The sequence below is a fragment of the Sminthopsis crassicaudata genome, chromosome 1 (assembly GCF_048593235.1).
Source record: "Sminthopsis crassicaudata isolate SCR6 chromosome 1, ASM4859323v1, whole genome shotgun sequence".
Classification (NCBI taxonomy): Eukaryota; Metazoa; Chordata; class Mammalia; order Dasyuromorphia; family Dasyuridae; genus Sminthopsis; species Sminthopsis crassicaudata.
In genome coordinates, this window is record NC_133617.1 from 4,644,894 (window position 1) to 4,663,200 (window position 18,307).

The 18,307-nt window shown below is 36.8% G+C and overlaps 1 pseudogene; it reads left to right on the forward strand.

The window, feature by feature from the left end:
• The first annotated feature begins 2,566 nt into the window (after positions 1-2,566).
• Positions 2,567-17,690, forward strand: LOC141545705 (transcription elongation factor A protein 1-like; annotated as a pseudogene).
• Positions 17,691-18,307: the final 617 nt, after the last annotated feature.

Genomic DNA, 18,307 nt, shown 5'->3' on the forward strand with positions numbered 1-18,307 from the left:
CATAAAGGAGGATACCATAAACTAATAGAATAACAAGGGATTGTTTACCTATTAAATCTTTGGAGAAGGGAGTAATTTATGACAGAAGAAGGACTGGAGAATATGATGAAAGGCAAAACTGGACAACTTTGATTACATTAAATTAAAAAGGTTGTGCATACACAAAAGCAATGGAAACAAAATTAAAAGGAAAATACAAAACTGGAGATAATCTTTATAGGCAATATTTCTGATAAATGTCTCATTTCTAAAATATATGAAGAACTGTGCCAAGTTTATAAGAATACAAATCATCCCCCAGTTGATAAATGGTCAAAGAATATCAATAGACACTTTTCAGATGACAAAATTGAACCCATTTATCATATAAAAATGCTCAAAATCATTATTGATCAGAAAAATGTAAATTAAAACAATTCTGGGTACCACCTCGCAGCTGTCAGATTGGCTAAAATGACATGAAAAGACTGTAATAATCCTAATATTTTATAGTATATCCTCAATATTGTACCTCTCATGTACCCATTTTATTCTAATTTTGGTATGAGGTGTGAAATATGTCTATGCTGAGTTTCTGGCATATTATTTTCCAGTTTTCCCAGCAATTTTTTAAAATAGTAAGTTCTTCCAGAAGCTGGAGTGTGGTGGTTTATGAAATACCAGATTACTGTAGGCCTTGATGATTATGTTGGATGTTTCTAATTTATTCCACTGATCCACCACTCTATTTCTTAGCCAGTATTAAATAGCTTTGAGGATGGCTGCTTTTTAATATAGTTTTGGGTTTGGTACTGCTAAGTAACATTCCCTTTATGTTTTTGGCATTTTGTCTTTCAGATTAATTTTGTTATTTTTTCCAGTTTTATAAAATATTTTTGGCAACTTGATTGGTATGGCACTGTATAAGTAGATCAATTTAGACAGAATATTGTCATTTTTATTGAATTAGCTTGGCCAAACCATGAACAATTGATATATTTTTTCTTTTTTTTCCCTGCCTAGCCTTCTTTTAGTATGAATTTTATAAATGTAACATTTTTTGAAAGTACATATGCATAGGTAATTCTTTTTACAACATTTTCCCTTGCACTCCCTTCTGTTCCCAATTTTCCCCGCCTTCCCTCCACCCCCTCAACTAGATGGCAGGCATTCCCATACATATTAAATATGTTATAGCATATCCTAGATACAATATATGGATGCGGAACTGAATTTTTTGTTGTTCTTACAAAGGAAGAATTGGATTCAGAAGGTAAAAATACCCTGGGGAGAAAAACAAAAATTGTTAACAGTTTACACTCATTTCCCAGTGTTCCTTCTCTGGGTGTAGCTGATTCTGTCCATCATTGATCAGTTGGAATTGGATTAGCTCTTGTCTCTGTTGAAGATATCCACTTCCATAAGAATACATCCTCATCCAGTATCATTGTTGAAGTGTATAATGATATCCTGGTTCTGCTCATTTCACTCAGCATCGGTTGATGTAAGTAAGTCTCTCCAAGCCTCTGTGTATTCATCATGCTGGTCATTTCTTACAGGTTTGGCAATTTTCAATGCTGTAAAATAACCATGCATCTATCTGGGAAATAAAAACTATTAAAAAAAAGAATAAAATACTTGGTGATTTGAACTGCATCCCAACGTAGAAGAATTTAAGTTTGAGTAGCCTGACTTGGGACTGGATAGAGAGATTAGAATCAGGTTGATAAGGATTAGAATCAGGTTGATAAGGACCTTAAATGTTTTATCAACAGCAGAGAATCACAGGGGTGGAATTTGCTGAAACTCTAGAAACCAGTTATTGTTTATTTCAGTCCATGAATCAAAGCCACTGCTTATTTTAGAATTGTCAGTATCTAGACCAAGTTTATGGTCACTTCAAGAAAAGGACTGGAAAGGCTGAATAAGCACAAGATATGACTAATGTTAGTCACCCAAGTACATGGAGCAAATAGATATTTGTAATGGGCAGAACTCTGTGTGATTGATTCAGTCCTACAAGATGTCATCTCAGTGGAATTGGGATAATGATTCCCTACTTTCCAGGTACTTAGTGTAGTTATGAGGGTTAGCACCTATCCTACAAGATCCACACCTCTGATGGTGTACTTAGAAGAGAGTATATAAGAGCTAAGAGATCTGGGAGGGAGACAGACTCAGAGAGAGACTGAGGACTGGAGGCTGGAGTTCAAGCTCTCCAACTCAGACTCGATGACAAAGACCCTGGTGGTGGCTGTCCCGTCTCCTATCGCTCTGAGTTAAATCCTCGTTTCAAGTATACTACCTTCAAGTATACTTCTCCAAAGTCCAGCCCGCTCCATCCGCTGTCTTTGCCTGGGAGGAGCAGTCCCCCGCGCCTGGGAGGAGCAGTCCCCAAGCCCGGTCTTTATTTGTGGCTGAGAGGGCCCTGGGCCTTGGTTCTCGGTGGGTGTCTCTTCTTGACATCCTGGGACTGCTGCACCTCTCCCACGCTTTCTCTTCTGACATCACCCTCTTGCTCCCGCTTGTCCCGTGTCCCATCCCCTCGAGGTGTGGGCGAGAGTGGGGTTGGAAAAGCACCCGAGCCATGGAGGTGGAGATCCTTCCCATAGCCAAGAAGATAGATAAGATGGTGCAGAACAAGAACGCGGCCGGGGCACTGGATTTACTAAAGGAACTTCAAGACGTTCCCATGACTCTGGAATTATTGAGGTCCACAAAAATTGGAATATCGGTAAATACTGTAGGAAGCAGAGCACAGATGAAGAAGTCACATCATTAGCCAAGTCTCTCGTGTCACGCTGGAAGAAGTCGGTCTCTGGGCCCTCCAAGACTGAAGAAACCAAAAAAGGGACCTGCTCACTCTTCCCAATGCAGGCCTGAGGCAAAACGAGAAAGGAGCTGCAGGAGCAAAGCAAAGGAAGAGACAAAGGCTTCTGATTCCTTCATTAAAGCTTTCCCCCGGGCACCAAGCACTTCAGATTCGGTTCCAATCAAGTGCCGAGAGTTGCTTGCTGCAGCCCTCAGAACTGGAGGTGACTACTTCGCTATTGGCGCAGATGTAGAAGAACTGGGCGCTCAGATTGAGGAAGCTGTATATCAGGAGTTACGGAACAGGGACATGAAGTATCAAAACAGGCTACGAAGGAGAACAGCAAATCTCAAGGATGCAAAGAAGCCAAACTTAAGGAAAAACTTACTCTGTGGGAACATACCTCCAGATTCCTTTGCTAGAATGACTGCAGTAGAAATGGCTAGTGAGGAACTTAAAGAGATGCGCAGAAACCTGACCAAAGAAGCTATTAGAATACATCAAATGGCCCGGACGGGTGGGACCCAAATGTACCTATTTCGATGTGGCAAATGTAACAAGAAGAAGGGTACCTAGACGCAGTTTCACACCCTAACTCCTTATGAACCTATGACAACATATGTGGAAATAGATGGAAGTTGGTTTAGAAGAAGAAATTCGCCAGATACCTGGACACTTACAAAGGAAGATTTTGAATTAGCTTTAAAAACTAAGTCAAGAATCTAGTTTCCCTGCAAATGAGATTTTGTAAAGCAGAAAAAATCCTCGGGGTTAGTTTTAGTTTTAGTTTTTGTATTCTCTTGAAAACATTCTTAGAGAGTCAGTGTTAGGTCAGATAGTGTATGGTGTATGGTGTATGTTTAAAACTTTTTTTTTTTTTCCCATTTTGATAACGAAGTCAACATTAAAGTTTTATCAATTTCAACTGTTGGTAACTTGTTTCTTTTTCTTCCAAATGGGAAATGAACTTTGACTTTTTTTTTTAATCTGAAACATTCACAAAAAAGAGTTTGCTTCTCTGTTCATGTGAAAGTGGAATTTGCATTTATTTCTGTACTGACACGTTCCTACTTTGTTAAAGGAGAAGAAAGATTAGTGTAATTTTGGGATTGCCAAATGTAGTGTGGTAAAGAAATCATATTTGGACAGCTGATCTAGTTTGTAGATACCATTTTCAATGAGTCTCTCCCTTTGATCATAAGGACTATTAATAAGCCTTAGTGATTAGATATCCTTTTGCATCTGTGACTAGCTGTGACCAATTGCAATTCTTATACTTCTTAACTCTAAATTACTGCTCTTAATAGATCTTCCATGGGGGAAATTGATTTTAAATAAATTGTTTGTTAAAAGTGATCAATTGTCCTTTTTTCTTTGTTTGATAGCAGATTTTAAATTCAAATTTTAAATTTAAATTAAAAACTTTAAATTTAAACTTAAAAAAAATCCTTAATCTTGTTTTCTGTGTGATTTTGGGCAAGTCAATTAATTTCTCTCAGCTACAATTTCTTGAACAGTGAAAGGAAGAATAATAACGGCACTTACCTCCCAACAGACTTCTGAAGGTCAAATGCTGTATTTAAAGCTCTTAGAACAGGTATAGCACATAGTCAGCACAAAATAAAAGTATGGTTTCTTCCCTTTATCTTGTTTGATTTTGGACATGTTTCCTTTAAAAAAGGGGGTACAAGTTGTCACAGACTCTTATCTGTGGGAATCTGTAGAGCTCCAGTAGTGTCCCTATCTGGACAGAAAGAGCAGACATGGCTCCTCCAATAATAGCTATTACCTTGTCCTGCCTCTCACAGCTAAAATTTGGAGTGGAGGTCAGGCCCTGACCTGACAGCCACTCACTGCAGGGAGCTCTCCAATGTCCTGCAATCCTTATAGTAGGTGTTGTAGATGTGAAACAACTGGGTAATGTTAGGGAAAACTACATCCGAGGAAGAGGCATAGAAAATACACCATAACTGAGGGAATTTAGTGCGGGGGAGAATCATTGTGTGAATCTTACTCTCATCAGGAGAGGCTCAAAGAATAAAAAATTAACATATTTGTTTTTCAGAGAATTTTCTCTCACCTCATTAAAAGGGGGGAGAGGAAAAGGGAAAAGGAAAAGGAGAATAAGTGAAGGGACTTGGAGGGAGGGGGGAGGGATACTAAAAAAAAGGGAGGGTTGTGCATCACAAGGGGGGTCTATAAATTAAATATCGGGGAGGGGGGTCAGGGGGGTCAAGGGAAAAAGCATAATCTGAGGATAATATGATGGCAGGAAATACAGAATTAGTAATTTTAACTGTAAATGTGAATGGGATGAATGCTCCCATCAAACGGAGACGGATAGCAGATTGGATCAAAAATCAGAACCCTACCATATGTTGTCTGCAGGAAACACACTTAAAGCAGGGAGATACATACAGAGTAAAGGTAAAAGGTTGGAACAGAGCCTATTATGCTTCAGGTAAAGCCAAAAAAGCAGGGGTAGCTATCCTTATCTCAGATCAAGCAAAAGCAGAAGTTGATCTAGTTAAAAAAGATAAGGAAGGAAACTATATCCTGCTGAAAGGTAGCATAAATAATGAAGCCATATCAATACTAAACATATATGCACTAAGTGGTATAGCATCTAACTTTCTAAAGGAAAAGTTAAGAGAATTGCAAGAAGAAATAGACAGTAAACTATAATAGTGGGAGATCTCAACCTTGCACTCTCAGATTTAGACAAATCAAACCACAAAACAAATAAGAAAGAAATTAAAAAAGTAAATAGAACATTAGAAAAACTAGGTATGATAGACCTTTGGAGAAAACTGAATGGCAATAGAAAGGAATATACTTTCTTCTCAGCAGTTCATGGATCCTATACAAAAATTGACCATATATTAGGACATGAAGATCTCAAAATTAAATGTAGGTAGGCAGAAATAATAAATGCCTTCTTCTCAGATCACAATGCAATAAAAGCTACATTCAGTAAAAAGTTAGGGGTAGACTAAAAAGTAATTGGAAAATGAACAATCTCATCTTAAAGAATGACTGGGTGAAACAGCAAATTATAGAAACAATTAATAATTTCACCCAAGATAATGACAATGATGAGACATCATACCAAAATCTGTGTGATGCATCTAAAGCAGTAATAAGGGGAAATTTTATATCTTTAGAGGCTTATTTGAAGAAAATAGAGAAAGAGAAGATTAACAAATTGGGCTTACAACTTAAAAGGCTAGAAAAAGACCAAATTATAAACCCCCAACCAAAAATTAAACTTGAATACAAAAATTAAAAGGAGAAATCAATAATACTGAAAGTAAAAAAACTATTGAATTAATAAATAAAACCAAGAGTTGGTTTTATGAAAAAGCCAATAAAATAGATAAACCTTTGGTAAATTTGATCAGAAAAAAGAAAGAGGAAAATCAAATTGTTAGTCTTACAAATGAAAAGGGGGATCTTTCCACCAATGAAGAGGAAATTAGAGAAATAATAAGGAGTTACTTTGCCCAACTTTATGCCAATAAATTTGATAACTTAAGTGAAATGGATGACTTCCTCCAAAAATATAAGCTCCCTAGATTAACAGAGGAGGAGATAAATTGCTTAAATAGTCCCATTTCAGAAAAAGAAATAGAACAAGCTATTAATCAACTCCCCAGGAAAAAATCCCCAGGCCCAGATGGATTCACATGTGAATTCTACCAAACATTTAAAGAACAATTAGCCCCAATGTTATATAAATTATTTGAAAAAATAGGGGATGAAGGAGTCCTACCAAACTCCTTTTATGACACAGACATGGTACTGATACCTAAACCAGGTAGATTGAAAACTGAGAAAGAAAATTATAGACCAATTTCCTTAATGAATATTGATGCTAAAATCTTAAATAAGATATTAGCAAAAAGACTTCAGAAAATCATCTCCAGGATAATACACTATGATCAAGTAGGATTTATTCCAGGAATGCAGGGCTGGATTAATATTAGGAAAACTATTAATATAATTGACCATATTAATAATCAAATTATTGATCATCTCAATAGATGCAGAAAAAGCATTTGACAAAATCCAACATCCATTCCTACTAAAAACTCTTGAGAGTATAGGAATAAATGGACTATTCCTTAGAATAATCAGGAGCATATATTTAAGACCGTCAGTAAGCATAATATGCAATAGAAATAAACTGCAACCTTTCCCAGTAAGATCAGGAGTGAAACAAGGTTGCCCATTATCACCATTACTATTCAATATAGTACTAGAAGCGCTAGCCTCGGCAATAAGAGCCGAGAAAGAGATTCAAGGAATTAGAGTAAGAAATGAGGAAACAAACTATCACTTTTTTCAGATGACATGATGGTATACTTAGAGAACCCCAAAGACTCTGCTAAAAAGCTACTAGAAATAATTCAAAATTTCAGCAAAGTGGCAGGATACAAAATAAATCCACATAAATCCTCAGCATTTTTATATATCACTAACAAAATGCAAAAGCAAGAGATATAAAGAGAAATTCCATTCCAAACAAATGTTGAGAGTATAAAGTATTTGGGAATCCATCTACCAAAGAAAAGTCAGGAATTATATGAGAAAAATTACAAAACACTTGCCACAAAAATAAAGTCAGATTTATATAATTGGAAAGACATTCAGTGCTCTTGGATAGGCCGAGAGAATATAATAAAGATGACAATACTCCCCAAACTAATCTCTTTATTTAGTGCTATACCAATCAGACTCCCAAGAAACTATTTCAATGACCTAGAAAAAATAACAACAAAATTCATATGGAAGAATAAAAGGTCGAGAATTGCAAGGGAACTAATGAAAAAAAACTCAGAGGAAGGTGGTCTAAGTGTACCTGATCTAAAGCTATATTATATAGCAGCAGTCACCAAAACCATTTGGTATTAGCTAAGAAATAGACTGGTAGATTAGTGGAACAGATTAGATACAAAGGACAAAAAAGGGTACATCTATAGCAATCTAATCTTTGACAAACCCAAAGATACCAACATTAGGGATAAAAATTCATTATTTGGAAAAAACTGTTGGGAAAACTGGAAATTAATATGGCAGAAATTAGATATGGATCCACACTTAACACCATATACCAAGATAAGATCAAAATGGGTCCAAGATTTAGGCATGAAGAGTGAGATAATAAATAGATTAGAGGAACAGAGAACTAGAGATCATTATTGATCACAAAATAGAAGATTTTGATTACATCAAACTAAAAAGTTTCTGTACAAACAATACTAATGCAAACAAGATTAGAAGGGAAGTAACAAATTGGGAAAATATTTTTAAAAGCAAAGGTTCTGACAAAGGTCTCATTTCCAAAATATATAGAGAACTGACCCTAATTTATAAGAAACCGAACCATTCTCCAATTGATAAATGGTCAAAGGATATGAACAGACAATTCTCAGATGAAGAAATTGAAACTATATCCACTCACATGAAAGAGTGTTCCAAATCACTACTGATCAGAGAAATGCAAATTAAGACAACTCTGAGATACCCACTGCGCCACCTAGCTGCCCCCTAGGTTACATAAATTGAGTTGGATTCTAATTGTGGCAAGGTAATCCTCCTACAACTTCCTGATTCACTATTCTACTGATTACATCTTTTCTAAATTTTTTCAGCCTTCCCCAACCCTCCAATTTGACTTAATCCCTTCTATTCTCTCTAGGCTGATAACGTGGCTTTCTATTTCATAGAATTCTATTTGCCATTTGCTATGGGTTCTCCTTCTTTTCCTATTTTGCTCTATGGTGGTCATACTGCTTGCCAAAGCATACCCCTTTACTTGGATTTATTACAGGATCATAGAAGGGAAGTGAAAAGCCATGGTGTCCAACATGCTAATTTCACAGATGGAAAAAACTGATGTTCAGAGGTTCAGTGACTTTCCCAGGATTATATTGCTCAAAGGCATCTAAAAAGAAATTCCAAGTCAGGTCTTCCTGTCCCCGAGCCTAGCATTCCCTTCTCTATAACACAGATCTGTGATATCAGCCCTCCTATACATGCTCTCATCTCACTCACCTGGACAGGAGTTCCTTGGGCCTAGATGATTCAGGATCCATGATGCTTCCCTTTCCTCAAAGTGGGAAATCAAATCTTCTGTGAGAACTGGAATTCCTTGGGGTGAGCAGTGGGGAAAGAATGCGGATCAAGAGAAGTGTCTACTTTATTTCTCTTTAGGGAAAGGGGACATGTATGCAAAGACCAGGACTCAAGGATGGCTGACATGGCATTTGATGTTCAGAGCATGGGTGCAGATAGATCATGCAGCCAATTTCAAACTAGAAAATTCTGACTTTGTCCTTTTCCTAGAAAGTTGGTCACATTTCATAACTTCCTTTTCTAGAAATGAAGAGCCAGCTAGTAATTCAGTGCTGAGAGCGCTGGCTCTGGCTTGAGCCACTTAGTAGTTGTCTACCACTGCACAAGTTACTTGCCTTAGTTTCCTCAACTATAAGACAGGAATAATAAGCCATTATCATTAGGATCAGATGAGTTGTTATTTCTAAAAAACATAAAAACAGTGCCTGGAATATAGAAGAGCTATATAAAACCTGGATTGCTTTCCCACCCTCTGAGCTGGAATTTTGGGGGCAAATGAAAGAACAAAATTAGACTTGGCAGGACTAGGATTAATGGGTACAAATTTGTAGTTGTTAAGAAGAACGTTTGAAATGCTAGTTCTGTTCCAAAGAGGAAGGATTTGTGTTGTTGGATCAAGAGTTGTCTTCACTGCCCATCTCCAAAGAAAATCTGCACAAGCAGTTTTCAGAAATTTAGCGGATAAAATTCACCTCTAAGAAAGGGCTAAACTAGATAGCCTTTGAAATTAGTTCCAAGTCTGAAATTGTATTAGTTCACAATTCCACCAACAGGGTTAGTGTCACAATTTTTCCCTTCTATCATAGTAGCTGATCTGATAGATGTGAGATAGTACCTCAGAGTTGTTTGTTTGCATTTCTTAATGATAATTTAAAATATTTTTTCATATGACTATATAATTTCTCCCAAAACTGCCTGTTATTATCAGTTGAAAATAAGGCTGCTATTATAAATTTGGTTGAGTGCTCTCTATATTTGAAAGATGAGACTTTTATCTGAGAAATTGACTATAAAAGTTTTTCCCCCTATTTTTCTGCTTTCCTTCTAATCTTGGCTACATTGGTTTTATTTGTGCCAAACTTTTAAATTTAATGTAATAAAAATCATTTTACATCCCACAAAATCCTATCTCTTGTTTATTCATATTCTCTTGTCTATAAATCTGATATGTAATATGTTTCATACTCCTAATTTATTTATGTTTCCTTTTATGCCTAGATAGTATCCATTTTGACCTTATCTAGCTAGCTTCTATAAAAATCTTATTATTTTCCCAGCAATTTTTTTTTATCAGATAGTGAATTCTTATCCTAAAAGCTTAGATTTTTGTGTATATCAAACTAACATATTATGTTCAGAATGGATTATGCAAGAAATGTAAAGTTGGTTCAATATTAGCAAAATTACAAGCATAAATGACTATATTAATAACAAAAATAATATCATTACCTCAAAAGATGCAGAAAGAGGTTTTGACAAAATGGTATACTCATTCCTGTTTGCCTCCCCAGCATTATCTTTACTGGGGATAAGCTAGAGGCCATTCTAGTAAAAATTAGGTCTGAACAAAAGATGTTCATTATCTTTATTAGTGTTCAATATTTTACTAGAAAATATAGCTATAGCAAAAGACAAGAAAAAGAAATTTGAATTAACAGGCAATGAAGAAACAAAATGATCACTTGATGGTTTATGTTGTGGATTCTAGAAAGCCAATTAAAAACTAGTTGAAACAATTACTTTAGTAAAGTTACAGATATAAAATAAACCCAAACAAATCATCAGCATTTCTGCATATTCAAAAGATAAAGAAATTTCATTTAAGTTATCTAAACAGTATCAAATACTAGGAAATTTCTCTGCCTAGACTCGGGAACCATATGAACACACTTATAAAACTTCGTTTGCACAAAGACAGAAATATTAGTTGCTCATGCGTAAACTAAACCAATAAAAAATGACAGTACTAAATTAATTCACTTAGTGCCATGTAAACCAAACTAACAAAAAAGATTTATTAGAGGAACAACAATAATGAAATGGAAAATACTAAACAAAAAATAAAATAGGAAAAATGAGAAGGGGCTTAGTAGCATATTTCACACTATACTACAAAACTATAATCATGAAAATTTGGTACTGAAATTTCGGTAATAAATAGGATCCTCAGTGCAAGAGATTGAATACACAACATACAGAAGCAATGAGCACATTAACTTAGTATTTTATTAAGCCCCAAACCTTGGCTACTAATGTCACATCACATAACAAGATAATTTCAAAATGAGTGTGTGGTTTTCAGTGCCTAATTATATCATAGGGAACATGGAAGAAATTACCTATCAGATCTAGGAAGAATTTATGACCAAATGAGAGAAGTTCATAGAAGATAAAATGCATAATTTTGATTAAAGGAAAACTTTGTACAACAAAAATGCATTTTTAAATTTAATTTTAAAAATTTAATCTGAAATTATCATAAAAGCAGGAAACTTGGGGGAAGGGTGGATCTTACTAGCAAATTTCATTTCTAAATATACAGATAACTGAATCAAATTTATAATAACAACCATTCTTCACTTGATAAATGGTCAAAGGGTATATGGGTGGGTAATTTTCAGAGGAAGAAATTCAAGTTTTCAATAATCATGAAAGGATGCTCTAAGTGACTAATAAGAGAAATGCAAATTAAGGCAACTTACAACCTTACAGCTATCAAATTAGCTAAAGCAAAAATATCACAAATGCTGAAGAGGATGTAGGAAAATAAGTATACTAATGCAATTGTAAGGGGCCTTTAAATGGGTGCCACAGTGCATCGGGAGATTGAGGCCCGGAAGTAATTTCTGTGGATATTAGGACTGCCCTTGGGCGGGATCCTGGCCATATTGAGATAGCTTCATAATGGGTGACTCTCTCGCTGATTGGCTGTGTGTGTGACCTCACAGGCCCTTTATAAGCCCGCTGCAGGCAGCAATCACCCTCTTTAATCTGGCGTTCTTCACCCTGGCTCCCTAGCCTGGGTGGCCAAGCCAAGATGGGTAGCCAACAGAGGTAAGGATTTTGGTAGTGAACACGTGGGTCTTCTGACCAGGTGTTCACTCGGGAACCAACAAGTCAGGGCATCAGTTAGGGCATTATGTGAGTAGGTATAATAAAGGCTTTTAAGATTACACGTGGTTGTTCTTGAGTGCGCTACCGGTTATTAAGCTATAGATTCAAGAGATTGTGGCCAGAGACCTTAGAAGGCCTCAGAGGAGGCGAGCCGGGTAGAGCTCACACTGCAAAGGACAGTGGTCAAAGGTACTCTGGTGGGTCTAGGACAGACTAGTAATTGTAACTGCCGGGAGAGCACGTTACATGCAATGTTGGTGGAGTTGTAAACTAATCCAAGCATTCTGAAAAGAAATTTGGAACTATGCCCCAAAGTAAACTGTTCTTCATTTTGACCCAGCAAAACTTTATACCCCAAAGGGTTCAAAGAAAGATAGGACCCATATAATACACCCCCAAAACAATTAGATCATTTTATATTGGCAAAGCTTTAGAAACAGGGAATGTCCATTATTGAGGAATGGCTAAACATCATGTGATGGAATATTGTGCTGTAAGAAATTATTGTAGAGGGCGGCACTTTGGAGAAGTATACTTGAAAGAAGGTGTTAACTCAGTGGAATTGATGATACAATGATTATCTGGTTTACATATACTTAGTACTTACCATGGGGATGTAATAGTTCTACAATTGCTGTAATTGTAACAAGGTATTTAAAATGAGGACAAAGTCAGCCACAGACATTCCATCTTTTACCATCCTTGGGGTGGCTTTCCTGCCTCCTGCACTAAGGAGGAGACTGGTTGAGACTGGCAGACTGGCAGACCGCTAGAAGAGACTGCCTCAGGCTGAGACTAGGTTAGACTATGACAGAAAGCTAGGCCAAACTTTACAAATTATGAAGGGGATGGTTTCAAAAAACAAAAACCTAAGAAGATCTACATGAATTGGTACAAAGTAAATTTAGGAGGATTAGTATAACATTCTGCACAATAGAAGCAAGGTTGTAAAATCATAATCAGCTTTGAAAAACTTGGGACAGATCAACATAATGACCCTCTGCATTTCCAAAGAACTTTTGATGAAACCCGATATCCACCTCCACATGGCATATTTTTTCATTTTTTCAACAGGGTGGAGAAAGAACATGGTTATTTTGCATGACTATAAATATTTAATGAGTTTTGGGGGTTTTTTGTTTTTGTTTTTTGGGGTTATTTGGTTTTTTTTTTTTGCCTTCTTAAGAGAGCAAGGAAGAAAAATTTGGAACTAATAAAAATTAGGAAAAAGAAGAAAGAAAGAAAGTGAGAGAGATACCTACTACTCTAACCTATATCAGAAAGGAATTCCCCCTCTGTTACCTAAATAATAGAAAAGTGGCCATCCAGCCACTTCTCAAAGATCTCCATCAAAAGTCAACTATTACTTCCACTGTTAAGCAAGCCTAATAATTAGTGTAGGGTGGGGAGGAATATAGTTCTGGACCAAAGCCCTAGATTGTAGTCATAAGATTAAGATAAAGAGTAAAATAATTCCTTTAATTAGATTTAGAGGAGTACAATATTTTAACCCTTTAATGCAGACAAATGAAAACTATGGGGAAATATCTTTTTTTATTAAAGTATTTTGTTGGGGTGGCTAGGTGGCGCAGTGGATAGAGCACCAGTCTTGAATTCAGGAGGACCTGAGTTCAAATCTGGTCTCAGACACTTAACACTTCCTAGCTGTGTGACCCTGGGCAAGTCACTTAACCCCAGCATAATAAATAAATAAAGTATTTTGTTTTTCCCCAATTACAGGTAAAAACAATTTTAACATTCATCTTTTAAATTTTGAATTCCATATTCTCTCCTTCCCCACCCACCTCATTGAGAAGACAAGCAATTTGAAATAGATTATACATGTGTAGTTATACAATACACATTAGTCATTATAAAAGAAAACAGACAAAAAATGTTTTTAAGTTTTAAAAATATGCTTCATGTTTAACATTTATTGAGTTGCTTGCTGTCTGGGCAGGGTGAGGGGAGGGGGAGAAAAATAAAAATTTGGAACACAAAATTTTGCAAAGGTGTATGTTGAAAACTATCTTTGTTTGTATTTGCAAAAATTAAAAGCTATTAAAATAAACTGGAGAAAAAAATATATTTCAATCTATTCAGACTCCAGGAGTTTCTCTGGGGATGGATAGCATTTTTCATCATAACACCTTCAGAATTGTCTTGGATCATTCAATTGCTGAGAAAAGCTATGTCATTCACAGTTGATCATATATTTCCATTATACTGTGTATAATGTTCTACTGGTTTACTAATTTCACTCTGTATCAATTAAAACAAGTTTTTGCAGGTTTTCCTGAGAGCAGCCTGCTCATCATTTCTTGTATTATAATAGTATTCTATCACTATCACATACCACAATTCAGCCATTTTCCAATTGATGAGCAACCCCTCAATTTTCAATTCTTTTCCATCATTAAAAGAGAGGCTATAAATAATTTTGTAGTTGTAGATCTTTTTCCTTTTTATTTTTTTGTCTTTTGGGAGATACTAACCTAATAGTAGTATTTCTGGGTCACAAGAAATGTGTTTGTACCCCTTTGGGCATAGTTCCTAGGTGCTATGTATAATCAGTTCACAATTCCAATGTATTAGGATCTCGAATTTCCCACATCCCCTCCAATATTTGTGTTTTACTTTTCTGCCCTATTAGCCAATCTAATAGAAGTAAGATAGTACCTCTCATTGTTTTAATTTGCATTTTTCCAGTCGATTGCAAGTTAGAGCATTTTTTCATATAGCTATAAATTACTTCATCTGAAAACTGACTATTCATATCTTTTGATTATCAAAAGGGGAATGACTTATTTTTACAAATTTGACTCAGTTCTCTATATATTTGAGAAATGAGGTCTTTATCAGAGAAATTTGCTTCAAAATTTGAATTATAATTGCCAACCATATTTCTTTCTGTTTATTCTTTTCTCTCCTTTTCACTCTGTCCCTCCTCCAAAGTGTTTTGCTTCTGACTATGGTCTACCTCAATCTGCCCTCTCTTCTATCAGTATCCCCTATTTTCTTATCCCCTACTCCTCCTACTTTCTTGTATAGTCAGATTTCTATATTCAGTGGAGTATATATGTTATTTCCCTTTGAGCCTGTTCTGATGGCAGTAAGGTTCAAGAATTCTCTGTCACTTCCCTGATGTTCCTTTTCACTGTAAAAGTTTTCTTCATCTTTTATATAGCATAATTTACCCCATTTTACCTCTCCCTTTCCCTTTTTTCCTAGTGTATTTCTTTTTCTTATCATTTTATTTTTTTGGATAATTATCCTATCATGTTCAACTCACATCCATGTCTTTTATCTATATCTATCTATCTCTACTCTTCCTAATTGCCCTAATAATGAGAAAGTTCTTATAAGTTACAAGTATCATCTTCCCATGTAGAAATATAAACAGTTTAATTTTATTAAGTCACTTATAATTGACCTTTCCTGTTAATCTTCTTATACTTCTCTTGAGTTTTGTATTTGAAAGTCAATTTTTTTATTCAGCTCTAGTCTTTTCATAAGGAATGCTTTCAAAGTCCCCTGTTTCAGTGAATCTTTATTTTTCCTCCTAAAGAATTAAACTGTTTCACTGAGTACGTGATTCTTTGTGGTTATTCTAGCTCCATTGTTCTCCAGAATATCATACTGCAACTTCTCCAATTCTTCAATGTAGAAGCTGTTTCATCTGGTATTGTCCTGACTGTGACTCCACAATGCTTGAATTGTTTCTTAATGTTTGCAATATTTTCTCTTAGTCCGAAGCTCTGAAATTTGGCTCTAATACTTATGGGAGTGGGGGCAGCTAGGTGGCGCAGTGGATAGAGCACCAGCCTTGAATTCAGGAGGACCGGAGTTCAAATCTGGTCTCAGACACTACTCTGGTCTCAGACACTTAACACTTCCTCGCTGCGTGACCCTGGGCAAGTCACTTAACCCCAACCTCAGGGGAAAAAAAAAAAAAAAGAAAAAAAAGTAATAATACTTATGGGAATTTTTCATTTGGGGATCACTTTCAATTCTTTCATTTTCTCCTTTACCCTCTGGTTCCAATATGTCAGGGCAGCTCTCCTAGACAATTTCTTGTTTAGGCTCTTATTTTATTAAGACTTTCAGATAGTTCAATAATTTAAAAAAAATATCTTTCCTCAATTTGTTTTCCAGATCAGTTGTTCTTCCCATGGGGTATTTCACATTGCCTTCTGTTCTCTTATGTTTTATTGTTTCTTGATGTATCATATATTCATTAGCTTCTATTTGCTCAATTATTACTTTTAAGAAAGTATTTTCTTCAGTGAGCATTGGTATCTTCTTTTCCATTTGGCCAATTCTAACTTTTAAGGAATTATTTTCTGAGTGAATTTTGGTATATTTTTTCTATTTGGTCATTTCTACTTTTTAAGTTCTTTTCTTCAGTGAATTTTTCTACATCTTAACATTTGGCAAGTTTTACTTTTCAAAGAATTATTCTCATTTATGTGTACTTTTTTTTTTTTTTAACATTTGGTCTTTTTTGTTTTTTAAGGTATTTTCTTTGTTAATTTTTCTGCCTCCTTTACCAGACTGTGTCTGTTTTCAAGATTTTCTTGTATCACTCTCATTTCTCTTCCCCTTTTTTCCTCTCTCTTTTCCTTGTCAGCAAAGTAATTTTCTGTTACTTTCTGATGTTTGCTCATTTTCTAGCCTATTTTCCCACATTTAGCTCTATGCTAGTTTTGCGCAGTCATTTTCAGAGATATTTCTAGGAAACTATAAGTTTCCTTTCTTCCAAAATGGCAACATCAAAGAAAAGATGTGTTCATTCATCTCCTGGCCTGAGCTCCGGTCTGTGAGTAACCACAAGCATCCTTTTTTTGCCCTGGAACTATGAAGAGCGTCTGCGTCCCCAGAGCGCCAAGCTCTGAAGTGCTACAGCTCCTCCCGGCCCAGCAGAGGCGGAATCAGCCTGGATAAGCTTTTCTACACCGGACAAATCTCATTTGGTCCCACCCTGAGAGATGGCTGCTGAGGCACAGTGACCGCCTAGGGGAACACGGCGATGTGGGAGTTGGGATGCCCTCAGATCTTCCTGACGCCGGCCACGTGTTTATACCGGACGGTGTAACGGGGGTTTCTGCTAGAATGTCTCAGCCGCCTTCCTTACAACAGGACCTCAGTAAATGTCCGCCAAGAATTCCTGAAGCCCCCAGACCATCTGCCGATGGGAGCGCGTTAACAGGGGCGGAACTCCAGTCGTCGTAGAGGAGCTCCCAAGCACGGGGTGACCCTTAGAGCCAGACAGAGCAATCGCATGGAGGATGCAGCGTTCCCTTGGGCAGCCTTCCTGCCCCCGTCAGTCCTTCCGTCAGTAGGCATTTATTAAGCACCTGCTGTGTTCCAGGCTCTGTGCTAAAGGCCCCGATCTCGAGGCCCATAGAACTGCCAACTCCTGCTTCTGCCCTCCCTCCCCGGGCGGAGACACGTCCAATACCGCTGACCGTGCTCCAGCTGTCGTCCTCCGCGCGGCCCACCGCCGAGCTTGTGAAGGCTCTCTCACCCTGCGCTGGAAGTCCGGAGGGCAGAGCGGAGCGAGCCGGCGGCCGCCCGCGTCCCAGACCCGATCCCTGCGTGTTCGGCCTTCGGGCTGCGGCGTTCTCCCGAGGTCACGGAGCACTGAAGTCCGGGGGGCGGTTTGTCTTTCAGGTGGTCACACACACCCCGGGCCCTGGTCTAGTAACGGATTTTCTTATGCACCCTTTGAGTTTTCCTGGTCAATTTTATAAACTTTATACATATATAGATATATAGATATAGATACACACATGTACATGCATGTGTATATGTGCCCATATGTACATGCATGTGTATATGTGCCCTTATGTACATGCATGTGTATATGCGCCTATATATACATGCAAGTGTATACGTGTCTATATGTATGTGTGTCTATATGTATATGCATGTGTATATGTGCCTATATGTATATGCATGTGTATATGCGCCTGTATGTACATGCAAGTGTATACGCGCCTATATATACATGCAAGTATATGCGTGGCTATATGTATATGTGCCTATATGTATATGAGTGTGTATACATGCCTATATGTATATGCAAGTGTATATGTGTCTATATGTATATGTGTGTATACGTGTCTATATGTATATGCGTGTGTATACATGCCTATATGTATGTGCAAGTGTATATGTGGCTACATACACATGTGTATATGTACCAATATGTATATGTATATGTGCCTATATGTATATGCGTGTGTATGTATGCCAATATGT